Below are 19,945 nucleotides of genomic sequence, written 5' to 3' on the forward strand. Positions count from 1 at the left end.
AAGATCCTGTGTTTCCAGCAAAAGTCTAGGGACTCAGATACACAGATATCTTGCATGCAGGAAAAAAAATAACTCGGTAGCGCTGCTCTGCAGCTGCTGGCTCTCCCAAAGGAAAGCAACCCGAATTTCACGTGGGGAACAACCCTGTGGTGACTATGAATGTACTAAATACCAAATACATATGATGCCCCTCCTGGGTTTGCTTGTTTCACAATTGGTATTCAACATTTGTCTTCCACAAGTGCATGCAATGAAAGAGCACTGATCATATTCGTAAGTGTCAAAGAAAAATTCGTTTTGCGCACAGAGCTTAAACAAGTGGGTATTAAATGTAAAGTCGGTTCATGCTGATCAAATATTTGTGTGAATGAAGAGTTGGTTGACAAGCATTAAAAAATTGTGTTGAGCACAGATCTCAACCAGATGTTTATTAAAAGTGGGTTTACACTGCACGAAAAGTGTGTGTGTTACAAGCGGGGTTCTACTTTTGAAACGTGTCTAATAAAAATGGGTTCATGCCGCTGAAATGTGTGTATGAAAAGTGGGTTGACAAGCTTTAAGAAACTGATTTGTTTCCAATAAAAATGTGTAACATACGTAAAGTGGGTTAACGCAGCTGATATATGTGCAGGCATGAAAGAAGGTTGACAAGAATCAAAAACTGGATTTATTTAAAATACAGATGTTATGAAATGTAAAGTGGGTTCACGCTGCTCAAAAATGTGTGAATGAAAAGTGGGTTAACAAGCACCAAAGAAGATGTAGGCCTAAATAAAGAGTAGGTTCAAGCCGCATAGACATGTGTGTATTAAAGATATGTTTCAGCTGCCCAAATGTTTGTTAGAAAAGTGGTTTCATGTTGCCTTAATATGTGTGTAGATGAAACCAGGTTTGTAAATAAATGGGCGCAAGCTTGAAAGCACAACGGGCTAGGGACATATGTCTCAAGACATGAATAGGAGTAAAAATGTCTTGTCCATTTGAACACAATTCAAAAGTATGTTATGCAACACTTGTGCCTTTTCCCTATTCACTTTAAGAAAATGTATGAATGTATGAAACAGTTAATGGCTATCTCAAATACAGGATAGATACTCAAAGAACAATAGCCCCCCCCCCCCCCAACTCCACACCCCCCCCCCCACCTACCCCAAGCCTTCGTGGTAAAATCCATGTATACATGTAAGTACATGCAAAATAAACACAACTCACTGTTCAGTGGCGACTGAGCCTGTAGAGTCTTCACTGTCCTCTTGCAGCTGAAACATGAAATTTGCAGTGTTCTTTTATGAAACATTGAAATAAACAAAATGACAGAAAAAATGACCTGATTAGTATTTTTATCTTTAATCTCCTTTTCTATCCCCCATCCCTTTTTTGGGGGTCTTATGCTCACAAGTTTTTCATTATTCTTGTAAAATACACTTGTATTTTTGACAGAATGCTGCAAGCCCAGCTGATTTGATAAAAATGAAAACTGATCAAGCTGTTCTTGGGTTCTGGTAGACGTAACATCTACATTGAACACTTTGCTGTTTTGAGTCAAAGTTAGTGCTGGATATATATATATCACTACCAACTGTTGATTCTTATGAATCACAAACCTGTGAGCTGGACGTATCTGGCTTGCAGTTGAAGTTGAACTTTCTTGAAGTTGAACCCTGTTGCTTTGAATGCTCGCCTTTCATGCTGTCCTCTGTCGACGAGGATTTCTTCCATTCTGTCCTGGAACTAGACAATGAATAAAACTCAGGGAATGACAAAATATATACAGAGAGAATACATGGCTACCTGTGTTATACCAGGTTCACCCCAGTTGCTTTTTGAACAAAAAAACAAGTGTTAACCTGCTATCACCAATGGTTGCCATACATGTAGTTTTCTGTTTATTCTTCACACTGAGCTTCTCTAACGTGAGCCAAACGTACCAAAGATATTTTAAACAGACACTGACTCGACTGAGCAACTTCTTGCCGGCCAAGTAATTCAAACTGATGTCTAGTCATCCACAGGGAGATACAGTCGGAAAGAAGAACAAAGTAGTTCACTGTCTTCACAAGCATTCCGCGCAACATTAAAATTGTCTCTTCTAACATTTTCTTTCTTCTATGGCATGTTTTTTAGCTGTTTGTGTTCCTTTTCTCATTCCCACTTTACATTCCATTGACACTGCATTATTAGAGATTATGTCCACATTTCTTGCCGCTAAATCTTGGCAAAACAACGGTACATGTGAAAACCACTTTCATGTCCTGGTGATAGTTTTCATGTATGTAGGATACATACATGCATACTACTCTTTGAACACAAGATAAAACACCAGACACCAATCGAAATGGAAGCAATAACCTATTGTTGTGATGATCCTTCAGGAAATATGCCAAGGCTTACACTGGTCACAAAAACATGATGATGCCAGCAACTGTTTTCCCTTATAGTTATAGTGACAGAACTATTCAGACAGCAACTGAAACACTGTGGATACAGTCTTGTTCTCCCTCACTGCAGTTTGGAATTAAAACCACTGAATTATAGGAAGGGACGTAGCGTAGTTTGTTAGAGTGTCTGGTTTGTAAGCCAGTCGATCTGGCCGACTGCGGGTTCGAGCCCAGGTACGGCAGGGGATTTTTCTGTATTTCCCAGAGTCAACTTTCATTGCAGACTCTAAAAGGACGGAATCGTACCACCCTCGTGTGCATGTGCATGCAGAAGACCAATGCGCACGTTAAAGATCCTGTGTTTCCAGCAAAAGTCTAGGGACTCAGATACACAGATATCTTGCATGCAGGAAAAAAAATAACTCGGTAGCGCTGCTCTGCAGCTGCTGGCTCTCCCAAAGGAAAGCAACCCGAATTTCACGTGGGGAACAACCCTGTGGTGACTATGAATGTACTAAATACCAAATACATATGATGCCCCTCCTGGGTTTGCTTGTTTCACAATTGGTATTCAACATTTGTCTTCCACAAGTGCATGCAATGAAAGAGCACTGATCATATTCGTAAGTGTCAAAGAAAAATTCGTTTTGCGCACAGAGCTTAAACAAGTGGGTATTAAATGTAAAGTCGGTTCATGCTGATCAAATATTTGTGTGAATGAAGAGTTGGTTGACAAGCATTAAAAAATTGTGTTGAGCACAGATCTCAACCAGATGTTTATCAAAAGTGGGTTTACACTGCACGAAAAGTGTGTGTGTTACAAGCGGGGTTCTACTTTTGAAACGTGTCTAATAAAAATGGGTTCATGCCGCTGAAATGTGTGTATGAAAAGTGGGTTGACAAGCTTTAAGAAACTGATTTGTTTCCAATAAAAATGTGTAACATACGTAAAGTGGGTTAACGCAGCTGATATATGTGCAGGCATGAAAGAAGGTTGACAAGAATCAAAAACTGGATTTATTTAAAATACAGATGTTATGAAATGTAAAGTGGGTTCACGCTGCTCAAAAATGTGTGAATGAAAAGTGGGTTAACAAGCACCAAAGAAGATGTAGGCCTAAATAAAGAGTAGGTTCAAGCCGCATAGACATGTGTGTATTAAAGATATGTTTCAGCTGCCCAAATGTTTGTTAGAAAAGTGGTTTCATGTTGCCTTAATATGTGTGTAGATGAAACCAGGTTTGTAAATAAATGGGCGCAAGCTTGAAAGCACAACGGGCTAGGGACATATGTCTCAAGACATGAATAGGAGTAAAAATGTCTTGTCCATTTGAACACAATTCAAAAGTATGTTATGCAACACTTGTGCCTTTTCCCTATGCACTTTAAGAAAATGTATGAATGTATGAAACAGTTAATGGCTATCTCAAATACAGGATGGATACTCAAAGAACAATAGCCCCCCCCCCCCCCCAACTCCACACCCCCCCCCCCCCCCCACCTACCCCAAGCCTTCGTGGTAAAATCCATGTATACATGTAAGTACATGCAAAATAAACACAACTCACTGTTCAGTGGCGACTGAGCCTGTAGAGTCTTCACTGTCCTCTTGCAGCTGAAACATGAAATTTGCAGTGTTCTTTTATGAAACATTGAAATAAACAAAATGACAGAAAAAATGACCTGATTAGTATTTTTATCTTTAATCTCCTTTTCTATCCCCCATCCCTTTTTTGGGGGTCTTATGCTCACAAGTTTTTCATTATTCTTGTAAAATACACTTGTATTTTTGACAGAATGCTGCAAGCCCAGCTGATTTGATAACAAGAAGGGCAAAGCCCATACGACTCACATGCTTGACCTAAACCTAGCAATGACATCATACACTAAGAACTGCTTTACACATTTTTCCTACCAAAATACATGTGACCTTGACCCAAGGTCAAGGTCATCCAAGGTCATGCAACACAAAGCTGTTAATTCAAGACATAGGAAGTACAATGGTGCTTATTGGCTCTTTCTACCATGAGATATGGTCACTTTTAGTGGTTCACTACCTTATTTTGGTCACATTTCATAAGGGTCAAAGAGACCTTGACCTTGATCATATGTGACCAAATGTGTCTCATGATGAAAGCATAACATGTGCCCCACATAATTTTTAAGTTTGAAACAGTTATCTTCCATAGTTCAGGGTCAAGGTCACTTCAAAATATGTATACAATCCAACTTTGAAGAGCCCCTGTGACCTTGACCTTGAAGCAAGGTAAACCAAACTGGTATCAAAAGATGGGGCTTACTTTGCCCTATATATCATATATAGGTGAGGTATTCAATCTCAAAAACTTCAGAGAAAATGTGAAAAATGTGAAAAATAGCTGTTTTTTAGACAACATTTATGGCCCCTGCGACCTTGACCTTGAAGCAAGGTCAAGATGCTATGTATGTTTTTTGGGGCCTTGTCATCATACACCATCTTGCCAAATTTGGTACTAATAGACTGAATAGTGTCCAAGAAATATCCAACGTTAAAGTTTTCCGGACGGCCGGACGGACGGACGTCCGGACGGACGTCCGGACGGACGGACGGACGGACGGACGGACGACTCGGGTGAGTACATAGACTCACTTTTGCTTCGCATGTGAGTCAAAAATGAAAACTGATCAAGCTGTTCTTGGGTTCTGGTAGACGTAACATCTACATTGAACACTTTGCTGTTTTGAGTCAAAGTTAGTGCTGGATATATATATCACTACCAACTGTTGATTCTTATGAATCACAAACCTGTGAGCTGGACGTATCTGGCTTGCAGTTGAAGTTGAACTTTCTTGAAGTTGAACCCTGTTGCTTTGAATGCTCGCCTTTCATGCTGTCCTCTGTCGACGAGGATTTCTTCCATTCTGTCCTGGAACTAGACAATGAATAAAACTCAGGGAATGACAAAATATATACAGAGAGAATACATGGCTACCTGTGTTATACCAGGTTCACCCCAGTTGCTTTTTGAACAAAAAAACAAGTGTTAACCTGCTATCACCAATGGTTGCCATACATGTAGTTTTCTGTTTATTCTTCACACTGAGCTTCTCTAACGTGAGCCAAACGTACCAAAGATATTTTAAACAGACACTGACTCGACTGAGCAACTTCTTGCCGGCCAAGTAATTCAAACTGATGTCTAGTCATCCACAGGGAGATACAGTCGGAAAGAAGAACAAAGTAGTTCACTGTCTTCACAAGCATTCCGCGCAACATTAAAATTGTCTCTTCTAACATTTTCTTTCTTCTATGGCATGTTTTTTAGCTGTTTGTGTTCCTTTTCTCATTCCCACTTTACATTCCATTGACACTGCATTATTAGAGATTATGTCCACATTTCTTGCCGCTAAATCTTGGCAAAACAACGGTACATGTGAAAACCACTTTCATGTCCTGGTGATAGTTTTCATGTATGTAGGATACATACATGCATACTACTCTTTGAAAACAAGAGAAAACACCAGACACCAATCGAAATGGAAGCAATAACCTATTGTTGTGATGATCCTTCAGGAAATATGCCAAGGCTTACACTGGTCACAAAAACATGATGATGCCAGCAACTGTTTTCCCTTATAGTTATAGTGACAGAACTATTCAGACAGCAACTGAAACACTGTGGATACAGTCTTGTTCTCCCTCACTGCAGTTTGGAATTAAAACCACTGAATTATAGGAAGGGACGTAGCGTAGTTTGTTAGAGTGTCTGGTTTGTAAGCCAGTCGATCTGGCCGACTGCGGGTTCGAGCCCAGGTACGGCAGGGGATTTTTCTGTATTTCCCAGAGTCAACTTTCAGTGCAGACTCTAAAAGGACGGAATCGTACCACCCTCGTGTGCATGTGCATGCAGAAGACCAATGCGCACGTTAAAGATCCTGTGTTTCCAGCAAAAGTCTAGGGACTCAGATACACAGATATCTTGCATGCAGGAAAAAAAATAACTCGGTAGCGCTGCTCTGCAGCTGCTGGCTCTCCCAAAGGAAAGCAACCCGAATTTCACGTGGGGAACAACCCTGTGGTGACTATGAATGTACTAAATACCAAATACATATGATGCCCCTCCTGGGTTTGCTTGTTTCACAATTGGTATTCAACATTTGTCTTCCACTAGTGCATGCAATGAAAGAGCACTGATCATATTCGTAAGTGTCAAACAAAGATTTGTTTTGCGCACAGAGCTTAAACAAGTGGGTATTAAATGTAAAGTCGGTTCATGCTGATCAAATATTTGTGTGAATGAAGAGTTGGTTGACAAGCATTAAGAAATTGTGTTGAGCACAGATCTCAACCAGATGTTTATCAAAAGTGGGTTTACACTGCACGAAAAGTGTGTGTGTTACAAGCGGGGTTCTACTTTTGAAACGTGTGTAATAAAAATGGGTTCATGCCGCTGAAATGTGTGTATGAAAAGTGGGTTGACAAGCTTTAAGAAACTGATTTGTTTCCAATAAAAATGTGTAACATACGTAAAGTCGGTTAACGCAGCTGATATATGTGTAGGCATGAAAGAAGGTTGACAAGAATCAAAAACTGGATTTATTTAAAATACAGATGTTATGAAATGTAAAGTGGGTTCACGCTGCTCAAAAATGTGTGAATGAAAAGTGGGTTAACAAGCACCAAAGAAGATGTAGGCCTAAATAAAGAGTAGGTTCAAGCCGCATAGACATGTGTGTATTACAGATATGTTTCAGCTGTCCAAATGTTTGTTAGAAAAGTGGTTTCATGTTGCCTTAATATGTGTGTAGATGAAACCAGGTTTGCAAATAAATGGGCGCAAGCTTGAAAGCACAACAGGCTAGGGACATATGTCTCAAGACATGAATAGGAGTAAAAATGTCTTGTCCATTTGAACACAATTCAAAAGTATGTTATGCAACACTTGTGCCTTTTCCCTATGCACTTTAAGAAAATTTATGAAACAGTTAGTGGCTATCTCAAATACAGGATGGATACTCAAAGAACAATAGCCCCCCCCCCCCCCCCCCGAAACAGTTAATGGCTATCTCAAATACAGGATGGATACTCAAAGAACAATAGCCCACCCCCCCCCCCCCCCCCTCAAGCCTTCGTGGTAAAATCCACGTATACATGTAAGTACATACAAAATAAACACAACTCACTGTTCAGTGGCGACTGAGCCTGTACAGTCTTCACTTAGTTCACTGTCCTCTTGCAGCTGAAACATGAAATTTGCAGTGTTCTTTTATGAAACATTGAAATAAACAAAATGACAGAAAAAATGACCTGATTAGTATTTTTATCTTTAATCTCCTTTTCTATTCCCCATCCCCTTTTTGGGGGTCTTATGCTCACAAGTTTTTCATTATTCTTGTAAAATACACTTGTATTTTTGACAGAATGCTGCAAGCCCAGCTGATTTGATAAAAATGAAAACTGATCAAGCTGTTCTTGGGTTCTGGTAGACGTAACATCTACATTGAACACTTTGCTGTTTTGAGTCAAAGTTAGTGCTGGATATATATATCACTACCAACTGTTGATTCTTATGAATCACAAACCTGTGAGCTGGACGTATCTGGCTTGCAGTTGAAGTTGAACTTTCTTGAAGTTGAACCCTGTTGCTTTGAATGCTCGCCTTTCATGCTGTCCTCTGTCGACGAGGATTTCTTCCATTCTGTCCTGGAACTAGACAATGAATAAAACTCAGGGAATGACAAGATATATACAGAGAGAATACATGGCTACCTGTGTTATACCAGGTTCACCCCAGTTGCTTTTTGAACAAAAAAACAAGTGTTAACCTGCTATCACCAATGGTTGCCATACATGTAGTTTTCTGTTTATTCTACACACTGAGCTTCTCTAACGTGAGCCAAACGTACCAAAGATATTTTAAACAGACACTGACTCGACTGAGCAACTTCTTGCCGGCCAAGTAATTCAAACTGATGTCTAGTCATCCACAGGGAGATACAGTCGGAAAGAAGAACAAAGTAGTTCACTGTCTTCACAAGCATTCCGCGCAACATTAAAATTGTCTCTTCTAACATTTTCTTTCTTCTATGGCATGTTTTTTAGCTGTTTGTGTTCCTTTTCTCATTCCCACTTTACATTCCATTGACACTGCATTATTAGAGATTATGTCCACATTTCTTGCCGCTAAATCTTGGCAAAACAACGGTACATGTGAAAACCACTTTCATGTCCTGGTGATAGTTTTCATGTATGTAGGATACATACATGCATACTACTCTTTGAAAACAAGAGAAAACACCTTATTCCCTTCTTCTCTACACCGACGCCACACCGACTGGTCAAGGCAGTGAACGCACTCACCATGCACTGGACTGTACACAAACCGCTCTCACTCTCCCTCACTGACTACCCTAAGCCCTGACAACTGATCCTTGGAAATTGTTTGGAAGAGTACACCTCTCTATTTCTCTCCAATGCTCTTCCTGCTGACTTCAGTGACACGGGACACCCCACTGAGTTTAGCCAGCTACCCCCCCCCCCCCTCTCTCTCTCCCCCCAGCCATGTACTGTTTGGTGCTGTGGCCAGAGAGGTGTCACCGGCTAATTGAGGCCAGCTGCACTGTTCACTCAGAGCAAAACTAGTTGACTGTGTCTAACTTTTGACAAAGCAACACAACTGAAGGGTTCACAGATTAGGTAACCGACTCACTGGTCAAGGCTGCAGGGAAACAAGAGTATCTTGTCAATGAAAGAGGTTACACACAGATACCCGATGCTGAGAACGGTGGCCGATTTTTCACTCTCTTTCTCGGAGGGCCTTCATCATTGCAGGGACTGCTGTAAAGAAATGCTTGCTCAGAAACTAACTCTTTTTGCATTGAAACATGCACCAGAACTGGTGGACACCATCGACAATGTCAAACATGAAATTGAAGCAGTTTGCTTGAGGAAACGGTCGTCAGCAACTCACTTCTCTGTTTTCTTTTTTTAAGAAAATCTGAGGTGACTTTCTTTGTGGCCCCGCCCCCTCCCTCTGCAAGGACCCCCCTCCATAAGGACCGATTTTTGTCAACATTTTCAAGGTCGCTAGAGAGGGGTTCCACTGTACTATGACCAAGTCGAAATTTCGGATAGGACACAATAACAATTCGGTCCCTTCCATTTCGTCTTATCCGGATTTGCCTGTAGTTCACTGTCTTCACAAGCATTCCGCGCAACATTAAAATTGTCTCTTCTAACATTTTCTTTCTTCTATGGCATGTTTTTTAGCTGTTTGTGTTCCTTTTCTCATTCCCACTTTACATTCCATTGACACTGCATTATTAGAGATTATGTCCACATTTCTTGCCGCTAAATCTTGGCAAAACAACGGTACATGTGAAAACCACTTTCATGTCCTGGTGATAGTTTTCATGTATGTAGGATACATATATGCATACTACTCTTTGAAAACAAGAGAAAACACCAGACACCAATCGAAATGGAAGCAATAACCTATTGTTGTGATGATCCTCCAGGAAATATGCCAAGGCTTACACTGGTCACAAAAACATGATGATGCCAGCAACTGTCTTCCCTTATAGTGTGTTAATAAGTTATAGTGACAGAACTATTCAGACAGCAACTGAAACACTGTGGATCCATACAATCTTGTACCGCACAAGACAGCATGCCGCCATAATGTTACTAGAGTATCAGTATCACAGGACTGATGAACAGGCCTAAGGCCTAAAACACCACAACCCTTCAAGTTCAAGACATTCTGAGCAAATGATGCTGTGGACCATTGTGAAAGGACAAGAGAGAAAAAAAATTTTTAACTCGATATCCCTCCACATGTGTATGTGGGTAACACAAAAATCAAAATGATGAAGACAACTTACCACGCACTGCGGATAGTTCCGTTCGTCTTCAGAAAATCGAACACACTTGATGCAGATTGACATACAATTTGGCTCTGAAATATGTAAACAAACCTACTGTCAGAAACAATTTATAGAATTATGTCAAGATTTTTAATGCCAGGGTCTAGCATTGGAAAAAGAGATTTCAGCTTACAAACTACTGGGGCAACACCCCTGGAATTTGAAGAGGTTTTGTGATTTTGCGTCTAGACTACAACCCCCTCCCCAATTCGAGTTTCGCGTTAGCTTATTGGAGATGTCATTTCGGCGTAAATGCGCCGAACGGCTTACAATGCTAGGCCCTGTAATGCGCAAGAGACTGCGGATGACTCCAGTAAATATGAGGCTTTATAGACCAAAACATAAGTAGAGGGAGGCAGAGACTGAGAGAGTGAAGGAAGGAGGGAACGGGGTAGCGAACACAACAGGCTAGCGGTCTGACAAAATTCCTCACGAATGATTGTGTGCGCTACTCCATATCAGCAGTCGAACAAACAATACAGGAACATTATAAGCTCGATACTCATACATTTTGACATTGGGATTATTAAACATGCACAAAACAAAGTGCTGACTGCAGCAAAATCTGCTGCAGGAAAAAGAAACTATCAGTGTATCACTCGTTTGAAAATCCCTGCGAATTTGAAAATGGTAATCTGTAGTAGGCAGATCAGTAAACTTATTACTTTGAATTTAAGCTTCGGGAATCGCTTTTCGTAAATCAAAACTTCCATAACAACTCAAAAAGCACTCGAAAACATAAAACAGACAAATTTACCCGCTTGCGTCGAGGCAGCATGGCTGACGTGGCCGGAAGAAGGTTGGATACAGGTTAGAGTTACGTCCCTTGAGGAGTGTTCAAGTCTGTCAAAGGCAGACAATTTCACACACCACGGTGTGTTTAGGAGCAAACACTCCAAACCGGCCAAATGTCGAAAATGAGACAATCGCGAGATATTTCTGGAGTGACATTTTGGGTTCATTTCCCGCTCTTTGCATCATGTAAGAAAAGTGGGTTTTCCAAAATGAACTCACTTTTTTTCGTAAACCCGTTTGTGTCGAGTGTTTACAACAAAAAATACCCATTTGTAACTATTGGAACGCACACACACACTTACACACACACACACACGCACACTCACACACACACTCACACACACACACACACTCACACACACACACACACACACACACACACACACACGCACCCCTACACCACCCCAAACACCTACACCACCACCCCCACACACACACAAACTCACACGACTGATAGCTAACTCTAACCTTCCAGGTCGTCGAGCCGCTCCAGAATCTGAGTGATATTCTGTTGGTTGCTGGTCGCAGTGACCGTGACAGAATTGACCGTTTCGCTCAGCTGCCCGATCTGGGCGTCAGTCACGTTGGCCAGTCCTTCCAGTGCATCACAGCGAGCCACAGCCACTTCTATGGCACAGAGGACATTTTTTAGCGGAATATTACGGTGCAAAATAAGACGGCTCAAACATTACTTTTCACATGAACGATAAATAGAGAATAGCCGTGCATTCTGACTTCGCTGCAAAGTGTTTGTCGTTTTCCTCTTCTGGTCGACAACAGGAGCAGTAACCTGTGTACATGTTGCTGAATAATGTGACTGGGTGAGACATGAAGCCTGTGCTGCGACTTCTGTCTTGTGTGTGGCGCACGTTAAATGTCAAAGCAGCACCGCCCTGATATGGCCCTTCGTGGTCGGCTGGGCGTTAAGCAAACAAACAAACAAACAAACAAACAAACAAAATCGGTCTCGAATAGCAGTTGCTGCTGAAGGGACAATAAAAAATAACAACCAACCAACCAACCAACCAACCAACCATGTCCACAATATCAAGGTGGAACAGTGTTGTGCTTTTCGCTGGATGGTGGTGCTGCTTCTCCTATTCCCTCCTTATGAAACCACAAGCGTCACTGTGAAATCTTTATCCTTTTGTGATAAACATCGCTGGATGTTAAACAACGCCGCTGAGAAATTATCTTCTATAATAAAGATTATCTTCTATAATAAAGATTATTTTCTATAATAAAGATTATTTACTCATTCATTCACTGGTCATGTTTGTGACAAATTCAGCGCAAGTTTGTGTAGCTCGGGCAGCGACCTCCTTTCCACACTGTCGGCAGTTTACTGGCTGCTTACAATTGACTCAGACCTTGTCTAATTAAAGTCAGGCTGTGTACATCCTGCCTCGAACATGCAAGGCACTGCCTTTAGGTTCAGAATACAGACTATTACTCATATGTCACTAGTTGTTAGTACTATACGAGACGACAAACCGACAACCTTGCTGATACACAAAATTACCTTTTTACTCACGCTCTGCCTATCCTGTGCTTAGCAGATCTGCCATACAGAATAGCCGTGCATTCTGACTTCGCTGCAAAGTGTTTGTCGTTTTCCTCTTCTGGTCGACAACAGGAGCAGTAACCTGTGTACATGTTGCTGAATAATGTGACTGGGTGAGACATGAAGCCTGTGCTGCGACTTCTGTCTTGTGTGTGGCGCACGTTAAATGTCAAAGCAGCACCGCCCTGATATGGCCCTTCGTGGTCGGCTGGGCGTTAAGCAAACAAACAAACAAACAAACAAACAAACAAACAAAATCGGTCTCGAATAGCAGTTGCTGCTGAAGGGACAATAAAAAATAACAACCAACCAACCAACCAACCAACCAACCAACCAACCAACCAACCAACCAACCATGTTCACAATATCAAGGTGGAACAGTGTTGTGCTTTTCGCTGGATGGTGGTGCTGCTTCTCCTATTCCTTCCTTATGAAACCACAAGCGTCACTGTGAAATCTTTAAACATCGCTGGATGTTAAACAACGCCTCTGAGAAATTATCTTCTATAATAAAGATTATCTTCTATAATAAAGATTATTTTCTATAATAAAGATTATTTACTCATTCATTCACTGGTCATGTTTGTGACAAATTCAGCGCAAGTTTGTGTAGCTCGGGCAGCGACCTCCTTTCCACACTGTCGGCAGTTTACTGGCTGCTTACAATTGACTCAGACCTTGTCTAAGTCAGGCTGTGTACATCCTGCCTCGAACATGCAAGGCACTGCCTTTAGGTTCAGAATACAGACTATTACTCATATGTCACTAGTTGTTAGTACTACGAGACGACAAACCGACAACCTTGCTGATACACAAAATTACCTTTTTACTCACGCTCTGCCTATCCTGTGCTTAGCAGATCTGCCATACAGAATAGCCGTGCATTCTGACTTCGCTGCAAAGTGTTTGTCGTTTTCCTCTTCTGGTCGACAACAGGAGCAGTAACCTGTGTACATGTTGCTGAAATAACGCGTGGTGGCCCTAGTTGCCCGCCCTGGTTGCAGGGGCCCAAAACCACGAAGAAATATTTGTGAAACACACTAATCAAACGCAAAGACTACGCATGTGATACTGGTTTTACTGTGAGTCATTTTCGCACCGAGTGTGCTGATCTGTATGATCAACGAGAAAAGTATTTTGGCACCTCGAGCTTGAAAAGTATTTTTACAGAGGTCAGCTCTTCAGCTCCTTTTGGGTTTTTAAAGGAGTCTGGTCTTTATTTTAAGATTTGAAATTTAAAACAACCTAGTTTATTTGACATATAGGGTTTTGCTTTGACTTTTTTGTTGCCTTCGGGTGACGTTACGGATTTTATGTATTAGAAGGCTAAAAGTGTGCAATGATTAACTTGTGGGGTCCTGATTTGGCCTATTATGGTCCGCTGGACCCGAAAAGCAACAGCTAACGAACTAACTAAATGCAAAGACATCTCCATAGCTCTCGCTGTGTCGCCTACTGTACAGCGTACTGTGTCGTGCGTTGTGAAGTTCCTCCTGTTTGTTTACAACAACCCTCGTATGTCATTGGTTGTTTGCATCACAAAGAGACAGCCTCATTGGTTTTCCGCATCACATAGAGACAGCCTCATTGGTTGTTCGCATCACAAAGAGACAGCCTCATTGGTTGTTTGCATCACAGAGAGACAGTCTGATTGGTTGTTTGCATCACAAAGCGACAGCCTCAATAGGCATTGAGCATTGCGGTGCAGCCTTTGTAACCTGCCAACCGTTGTCTGCACCTCCCTCAGTAGGGATCGCAAAGCAAAAAAACAAATTCCGCCATCCGACTCTTGCTGAATTACTTCATGCGCGAGAAAAATCCCCCGCTCAGCTCAAGAGTCCTGACGCCTCGCGTCTGACACAACTTCACAGCGAAAGGTGGTATCTTCTTGAAATTCGTCAGAGCCCTACTGTACTAGCAGAACGGCACGTTAATACAAAGTGTAGAACATAACGTGTTGAAAACCATCAAACTCTTAGGAAGAAGACACCGACCCTCCTTTCCTGCTGCTAAATGTTCAAGTGCCCAGTTTCATGTCCTCACGAAACAACATTGAAAATATCACGTGACTCCTCGTGTCACATATCCGGTACAGTTGCAGTGATTTCGCCAAGCAAGCAAAATCACGCACGTGGAACTCCTGCAAAACGAAATCCCCGTGCTGCGCTACGCTTTGTCAGCGGTTTCGTACCGTCACCCCGACTCAAGCACAGGCGCGTTGCATCACAATTAGAGATAGGCACTCGACAGAGTGTTCTTATCTCCAATCCATGTCACCAAATTGTGACACAATCCATGTGTGATTTAGATAATTTGAGAATTCACTCGGTTTGAAATTATGTCTCTGGGATATTCTGTGACATATTATGAAATCTATATCCTTGTATCATTGATTCATTCACTGGATTTGAAGCGATGTCTCTGGGATAACTGTATCTCAGCCACTGGTCATGTTTGTGACAAATGCAGCACGAGTTTGTGTAGCTCGGACGGTGACCTTCTTCCCACACTGTCAGCAGTTTACTGGCTGAGTATACTGGACACAGTGTACAGCCTGCCTCGCATCCTGCGACACCACTGCCTTTTGGCGTTGATGTTGCACTGCTATAGTGACAAATGTCAATACATTAAGCTTCCTTGACTTTATTCTTTGACGATAAATGTGACCCTCCACCACGAAGTGAGTCGCATGTCACCTTTGCATGATTTTCATATTTTTACATTTTCCTAAAGAGTTTTTTATGCTCTATCCAGTGGTGAAAACCGTTTTAGAAAAGAGCGAAAACTGTTTGAGTTATAAGCCTGTGACTAAGGTGACCCTCACACTGTTACAAGACACTCCCCGGACTTGTATTAAGCCTAGCGCAGAACCGCGCGAGGTGACATGCGACTCATTTCGTGGTGGAGGGTCACAAATGGCTAATAAAAAAACCCCACACAAACAAACAAACATGTCATAGCTGGAGAGAACACCCAACACTTCCAGGAGCATCTACCCACTGTGTTGTGAAGTGAAAAATCAAGGGCAGGCATTACTCATTCACTCACTCACTCCCTCAGTTGATCACTAAGTCACCTTCTTTCTTTCAATCAATCAATCAATCTACCAAAACCCGATCGTTCAACCGATTTTAACGAATTCCGTTAGCTTCTGGCAGAAAACAGAATAGCCGTGCATGCTGCTGTCAGACGAGGTTTCTTCTTCTGGTTTATAATCATTTATGAAATCATATTCAATGGCCTGGGAAGGTGACAGTGTGTGAAGCAGCCAATCATTATAAGTAAGTCTGCGTCATTTGTGTTTCTACAATAATTTAGTTACAAACAAACAAACACTCAAACAAGGACATTACGGTAAACCAGTCTTTAGGCTAAGCATAGTCTCGCAAAGCAGCACTGTCAAGGAAAAATGATTAATCCTTGGTGATGATGCATTGCCTCCAAGCTCTTTGTTATGTCTCAGATGTACAGCGTGTTGCGTCGTGCAGTTCCTCTTTTTTTTTTAACAACCCTCGTATGTCACTGGGTGTTCGCATTGCAAAGAGACGAATAGGCAGCCGTGTAACACAGAATACAGAATACCCCTCTAATAAGCTTTATGGTTTCTGTGTTAGGCGTGTCACCAGTGTAGTGAGACGTTGACCTGCCCTTCAAGTCTGTTTGGTGTGGTGCAGTTCCTCCAATTCTTCGCTCCTGGATAGCACCACTGAGAAGGGAGAAGATGGACATGACAACGACGAGCCTTTTAAGCGAGAAAGTAACGCTGCTACAGAAAATGAGAATAGCAGAATCACCAGCTGTCCCGTGCATCGAGACATGACGCACAGTCTCTTTATGTCTCCTACTGCACAGCGTACTGCTGCGTTCGTTGTGCAGTTCCTCCTAGTTGCGTTGGACTTCTAAGGGAAGCCGTGGTGGCGTTCCAGGCGACTGGGGGCGACTAATTTCGCGCTCCAAGTGAAAGGGGTGACTAATTTCGCGCTCCAGGCGACAGGGGAGGCTCATTTCGCGCTCCAGGCGACAGGGGCGACTCATTTCGCGCTCCAGGTGAAAGGGGTGACTCATTTCGCGCTCCAGGCGACAGGGGTGGCTCATTTCGCGCTCCAGGCGACAGGGGCGATTCATTTCGCGCTCCAGGCGACAGGGGCGACTCAATTCGCGCTCCAGGCGACAGGGGCGACTCATCTCGCGCTCCAGGTGAAAGGGGCGACTCATTTCGCGCTCCAGGCGAAAGGGGCGGCTCATTTCGCGCTCCAGGCGACAGGGGCGACTCATTTCGCGCTCCAGGTGAAAGGGGTGACTCATTTCGCGCTCCAGGCGACAGGGGTGGCTCATTTCGCGCTCCAGGCGACAGGGGCGATTCATTTCACGCTCCAGGCGACAGGGGCGACTCAATTCGCGCTCCAGGCGACAGGGGCGACTCATCTCGCGCTCCAGGTGAAAGGGGCGACTCATTTCGCGCTCCAGGTGAAAGGGGCGACTCATTTTGCGCTCCAGGCGACAGGGGCGACTCAATTCGCGCTCCAGGTGACAGGGGTGACTCATTTCGCGCTCCAGGTGACAGGGGCGACTCATTTCGCGCTGCAGGTGACAGGGGCGACTCATTTCGCGCTCCGACGGGCGCTGTGGCGGGGTGGTAAGACGTCGGCCTCTTAATCGGAAGGTCGAGGGTTTGAATCCCGGCCGCGGCCGCCTGGTGAGTTAAGTGTGAAGATTTTTCCGATCTCCCAGGTCAACTTATGTGCAGACCTGCTAGTGGCTTATCCCCCTTCGTGTGTACACGCAAGCACAAGACCAAGTGCGCACGGAAAAGATCCTGTAATCCATGTCAGAGTTCGGTGGGTTATAGAAACACGAAAATATCCAGCATGCTTCCTCCGAAAACGGCGTATGGCTGCCTAAATGGCGGGGTAAAAACGGTCATGCACGTAAAATTCCACTCGTGCAAAAACACGAGTGTACGTGGGAGTCTAAGCCCATGAACAAAGAAGAAGAAGAAGAAGATTTCGCGCTCCAGGCGACAGGGGTGACTCATTTCGCGCTCCAGGTGACAGGGGCGACTGATTTCATGTTCCATGTGCACGTTTGCCACTGATTGGCAAAATGTCCTCTGTGAAGGGATGTAGAAGGTCGTTCAAACAATCAGGCTTGACTTGAACAGACAGAGAATGATGCTCTGGGTAGTGTCTGAGCTGCAGGAGGAATATTTCAGGGTCGTAGATACCACTGTCCGAGACTAAAGCTGTGTGCTTTGTACCACTGTTTGACACTACAAGCACTTGCATGTTGAATTCTCTTGCAAGAGATAATAGTGTCATGTTGTCTCCGTAAGTTGACTTTTTTTTCCATTTTCGCCAGGTACACTGCAAATTCGTCATCCTCCACAAACTGTGTGTACAGATCTGCATGTCTTCGCATGTGTCCAACAGCTAGATGGCGCAGCTGGTGTGGTGTTCTGTGCACCTCAAATCTGCTGAGTTGATGTGCCAGTGCTTCGAACTGGCAGCTGCCAGGATTTTCCCTGGGGTCAAGGAGAATTTGAAGAGAATTGTTGTTGCGCAGATCTTCAATGTAGTCGTCAGAATGAACGATGTAATACTTGTTTCTGTGGTCTCTCTTGCGAGCTCTCTCCCGCAGATTCTTTGATTCCACCTTCCGCTTTTCTTTCCTTTTCACTTGTAACACTCGTAATGTCTGTTACAGGAAAAACGTCCGAGGTTACGGGTCCATTCGGCTTTTTGAACCGGATCTGATACATTGAGGCCAAAACGTTTCTCTTCTCCACTGTGCCCTTGATGACAAACCTCCGTGTGTGACCTCTTCGAGTTTTGGTGGGTGGGTATCTGATGAGAACCGCTTCTCCTATTTTGTAGACGGACTGTTCGTTTTGTTGGTGGTGTCGGTCAACCATTTGTCGCGAGTAACGGGCAGTTGCTTCTGCTGCTTTTTTGCGAACTTCTGGAGAGGTTCTGTTCAGGTAGACCTTTGATGGAGTCTGATATCCAAGGACTTTCGATGAAATGCCGTTGATCACTTCTTGAATGACGTGTAGGTCGGTCGCCCAGTTCAAACCGTGCTTCCTTTGCATGGCGTTCCGGATTTTCCGACGCACGCCTCGATGACTAACCTCACATTTCCCTTGTGACTGTGGGTGGTAAGGTCTGCTTCTGACCATTTTAACGCCTCGCTTTTTGAGAAAGTCTCGGAAGGCCCTCTTGAACTCTGTTCCTTGGTCCATCTGCATAACTTTCGGTTGTCCATGTTCAGCGAAAATGTTTGCCACTTCTCGCTGAACTCCTTTGCTACACTTCTTCTAAAGAGGTCTCAGTATGATGAACCTTGAAAACACGTCGATCACTTGAAGAACGTACCTGAATGACTTTCCTCCATCGCAGATGGAATCGTTTTTCATGTCTATCAAATCAATTTGCCAACGCTCATTTACTGCTCTGGCGGTCACTGGGACAAGTCGTGGGCGATTTGTAAACTTTGGACAGTACATGTGATGGCGTTTTGATTTCGCAAGACATGAGTCGATGAGATTTTCTGACACATTGACATAGCGAGGTTTCAGTATATGTGCCATAGGCCGTGATCCGCAGCCAAGAGTGTCGTTGAGGTGCTTGTCAACAGCTTCACCGGCTTTGTCAGCAGCTAAAACCTCACGATCATAATGAAAGAGTTTTCTGTCTTTTCCACAAAATGCGTCCTTGTTTCTGTAGAACTGGGCAATAGCGTTCAACTGCGTTCTGGTTCTCTCTTTACAATATGTCTTAAAGTTCCCTTCCACCACCCCATGATTTGTAATTTTATTTTTACATTTTTACAAATCACGGGTTAACACGAGCCTTTGAAGCGAGAAAGTAACGCTGCTACAGAAAATGAGAATAGCAGAATCACCAGCTGTCCCGTGCATCGAGACATGACGCACAGTCTTTATGTCTCCTACTGCACAGCGTACTGCTGCGTGCGTTGTGCAGTTCCTCCTAGTTGTTAAGAACAATCCTCGTATGGCGCTAGTTGTTCGCGTCTCAAAGAGATGAACAGACAACCATGTAATACAGAATACATTTTTTTCGCTAGTTGTTAGTATTACGAGATGACAAACTGACAAGCATGTTAACACAGAATACAGAATATGGTATTGCCTTATCACCCACGCTCTTCCTGTCCTGTGCTAAGCAATTCTGCCATTTAGAATAGCCTTGCATGCTGACTCTGCTGCAAAGTGTTTGTCGTTTTCCTCTTCTGGTCGACAACAAGAGCGGTAACCTGTATACGGGTTGCTGAAATAACGCGTGGT

At 43.2% G+C, this 19,945-nt stretch overlaps 2 long non-coding RNA genes and 1 pseudogene across 2 annotated transcripts in view; 1 reads left to right on the forward strand and 2 right to left on the reverse strand.

Moving 5' to 3' along the window:
* Positions 1–1,181: 1,181 nt before the first annotated feature.
* On the reverse strand, positions 1,182–3,996 carry LOC138977484 (uncharacterized). Its single transcript, XR_011459302.1, has 3 exons — positions 3,947–3,996; positions 1,605–1,731; positions 1,182–1,259 (listed from the first exon to the last, which is right to left on the reverse strand). It is a non-coding gene; the product is annotated as an uncharacterized lncRNA (long non-coding RNA).
* A 7,760-nt stretch (positions 3,997–11,756) lies between these two features.
* Positions 11,757–19,945, forward strand: part of LOC138976594 (uncharacterized) — a 9,761-nt gene continuing 1,572 nt past the window's right edge. The window contains exon 1 of the long non-coding RNA XR_011459089.1: positions 11,757–18,477. This is a non-coding gene — a long non-coding RNA (uncharacterized lncRNA). The remainder of the gene's footprint in view (positions 18,478–19,945) is intronic.
* LOC138976986 (KRAB-A domain-containing protein 2-like) lies at positions 18,488–19,054 on the reverse strand (annotated as a pseudogene).

This window comes from Littorina saxatilis, linkage group LG9 (genome assembly GCF_037325665.1).
Source record: "Littorina saxatilis isolate snail1 linkage group LG9, US_GU_Lsax_2.0, whole genome shotgun sequence".
Lineage (NCBI taxonomy): Eukaryota > Metazoa > Mollusca > Gastropoda > Littorinimorpha > Littorinidae > Littorina > Littorina saxatilis.